This window comes from Chrysochloris asiatica, unplaced genomic scaffold (assembly GCF_000296735.1).
Source record: "Chrysochloris asiatica unplaced genomic scaffold, ChrAsi1.0 scaffold00150, whole genome shotgun sequence".
In the NCBI taxonomy this organism is placed as follows: Eukaryota; Metazoa; Chordata; class Mammalia; order Afrosoricida; family Chrysochloridae; genus Chrysochloris; species Chrysochloris asiatica.
The window spans coordinates 7,373,291-7,376,753 of NW_006408668.1; positions in this window are offsets into that span (position 1 = coordinate 7,373,291).

A 3,463-nucleotide genomic window follows, 5' to 3' on the forward strand; every position below is an offset into this window, starting at 1 on the left:
TTAGTCTTGGAAGGGGGTTTGCACTGAGGGGACCCGACCACTTGCCTTGATGTTTCCTGGGCAAGCAACTTGTTTGTTCTTGTAGTAACAGTCCGTCTGCCTCTATTGTTTTGTATTTTTCCTGTAGACCTTTCTTTCAAGAAATATCTTCTATTCTTCTAGCCATTCCAGGCTGGTCTGCTCATCCTTTCAAGTGGAAATTTCCCATTTCTGGTGATCTGGATGTGGTTCAGGCTTCTACCTCTATTCTTATGTATTGCAGAGGCTTTACAGGAAGCCTCCTTCACTGGGCAGTTGTAGCCCCATTTTAGGTATTCCAATCAGTTATAGGCAGAAGATGGACTTACAAGTTTTTTATGGTGTTGTTTCTAACTATTCCTTTCTTTCCCCCTTCCAGTGTTTATTTTATATTATAATACAAGGAAAGCCAAGATTCAAAAGACAGCCAATCATCTTAACATTATTCCCCCCTTTTCCCCATTCCAACCATGTCTCAATCTCTGTATCCCAGAGCCCTGTAGTTCCAAGGTTGTGTATACATCATTCTTTACCTCTGTCCCACTTAGCCCATTCAAACATGCCTAATTGTTCTCCCATCTGCTTCGTTCTTCCATTCCCCTCTTCCTTCTTGTATATTGCCCCCCTCCCCAACACCCAAACTTTTCCTGTGTCTGATCCCTGCCCTGTGCTCCACCTTCCCTTCCCTCCCCTCATCCACCCCCAACTTACCAGCGATCAACAAAGAATTCCCCCACCCTCCTTTAGTATGGGGTTTTTTTCTTAGTCTTTTACAGTAGTGGTCCTATGCAGTATTTCTCTTTTTGCGACTAATTTCACTCAACATAATGTCCTTAAGGTTCATCTATGTTATGTGGTGGCTTGCCGCTTCCTCTTTATTCTTCAAGGTAGCATAATATTCCATTATATGTATGTACCACAATTTGTTTATCCATTCTTCAGTTGTATTCATAAGGTTTTCAGTGACTAAATATTCGAAAGTTGTTCGTTACTCCTTCTTCCTAGGTATTTTCAATAACCTCATATTCATGCGAAAGCTGGACAGTGAATAAGGAAAGCCGTAGAAGAATTGATGCTTTTGAGTTATGGTGTTGGAGGAGAATATTTAAAGTGCCATGGGCTGCCAAATGAACCAACAGATCTGTGTTGGAAGAAGTGCAGCCAGAGTGCTCCTTGGAGGCCAGGATGACCAAACTTTGTCTCTCATACTTCGGACACATTGTCAGGAGGGACTGATCACTGTTTGGTAAGGTGGAGGGTCAGAGAAAAAGAGGAAGACCCCCAGTGAGATGGATTGGAAAAGTGGCAGCATCAGTGGGCTCAAACGTGACAATTGTGAGGTTGGCCCAGTACCAGGCAGTGTTTTGTACTGTTGTGCATAGGGTTGCTGTGAGTTGGTGCCAACTCGATGGCACCTAACAACAACAATAATAGGATTCCTGGTGTGATGCTGCAGAATAATGTGCTGGACCACAAGGTTAGTTTGAACCACAAGTTTGGCAGTTCAAACTTACCAGCTAATCCTCGGAAACTCTATACAGGATTGCTATGAATCAGAACTGACTGGATGGCGCTAAACAGCAGCAACAATATAGGGTTTCTGGGGGAGCACAGTGGCTCATATGATAAACACTGGACTGTGAACCACAAGGTTCATGGTGTAAGCCTACCAGCTGCTCCTTGGGAGAAAGATGAGGCTTTTCACTGCCACAAAGATTTAAAGCCTTGGAAACCCTATACAGGGTTGCTATGATTCCGAACTGACTCCGCGGTACTTAACAACAGCAACGGTAGGATTTTCTGAGGAGCAGCTGGTGGATTTTAATCACTGACCTTGTGGTTAGCAGTCCAGTGTCTTATCCTGTAATGCCACACCAGGATTGCGATTTTTACAACAGTTGAACTCCAATACAATCAACTCTTGATTAGTTACTTGTGAACTCAACTCTTTTAGGTTATATGTGACAAATTATAAATCGAATACAACTTCCCCAGCTGCTCAGAGACTGCTCAGAGACTTTGGTGCTTCCTGAGTCACCCCACCTATGATGAAAGCTCGGGGAGCACAGTGGTATTAGATGGAATGTAAATAAGTTGCAAGTCGGGAAGTAAGTTGTTGTCATGAAGTGCCGTTGAACCAGCATAGCAACGCTGCATAGGGTTTCTGAGGAGCAGCTGGTGATCTTGAACTGCCAGCCTTGCGGTTCAGCACAACTTTGCAGTCCAGCGCATTAACCCACAGTGCCACACCAGGACTCAGGGAAGTAAATAGAGCAGGAATCTCACAGCGTGGGCTCTGTGGTTTGGAGATCTCCTGGATTCATCTTCCTTAAGGGGAAAATATGTGTCAACTCTGTCTGTCCTCAGTATGTGCAAGATATTCATACATGTTTACTGTCTAAGTTATCATATGAGAATGCTGTCTCTGAGATGCTTTCTAGCTCAATATTCTTTCCACCTTTTCTTCCTTCCTCTCACTCTTCCCTCTATCCCTCCTTTACTTCCTCTCTCCCATCCACCCACTCATCCATCCAACTTCTCTTATTTTTAAGGGAATGCTAATGAAGAACAATAGGCTTGACTGTATCTTTCATGGAGTCCTGGTTTCATGCTGAGGGTTAATGCGCTGGCTGCAAGGTTGGTTTGAAATGCAAGGACGGCAGTTCAAACTTGCCAGCTGCTTCTTGGAAACTCTACACAAGGTGGCTGTGGGTTGCAACGGACTCCAACAACAGCATCAACAACAACATATATTTCAAGGTAATTTTATAAATAATTAAAGACTAATTTTTATATTTTCTTTGGTTTACATGGCGTACCCCTACTTTAGGAATTAAAAGTGACCAGAAATAATTATATTAAATAAAACCTCAAAGACTCCGTGTTCTAGTAATCCTTTTCAGAAAAGGCCACTGATTTCCATTATTTATTTTGTTTGCTGCTGTCAGGGTACCTGTGACATTTTTTTTTTTTTTGGCATCCACACAAGAGTAAGTATAGGTGCTAAAAGGAGCAAGGCAAATATATATTTAGCAATGTTGTCAGTGTGTTTTCATGATGATACCAGAAGGATAAAAGGAACAAACTGCTGATACATGTAGCAGCTTGGACGGATCTCAGAAGCATTATATTTAGTAAAAGGAGCCAGTTTCAAAATGTTACATACTGTGATTCCATTGATGTGACATTCTCCAAAAGACGGAGGTAAAGTGACAGAGAACAAACAGATCCTTGGTTATCAGGGGGCTGGGGCGGGGTGGTGGGAGGGTGGCTGTAAAGGAACAGGAGAAAAGAGTGTATTTTTTGGGGGTAATGGAACTACTCTGTGCCCTAGCTCTGGTGATGTCTACATGAATCTATACCTGTGCCAAAACCCAAAGCAAGTCAAATTGACTGTATGATCCTTTAAAAAATAAAATTAAAATCAGTTCCAGAAGGGTGGGCA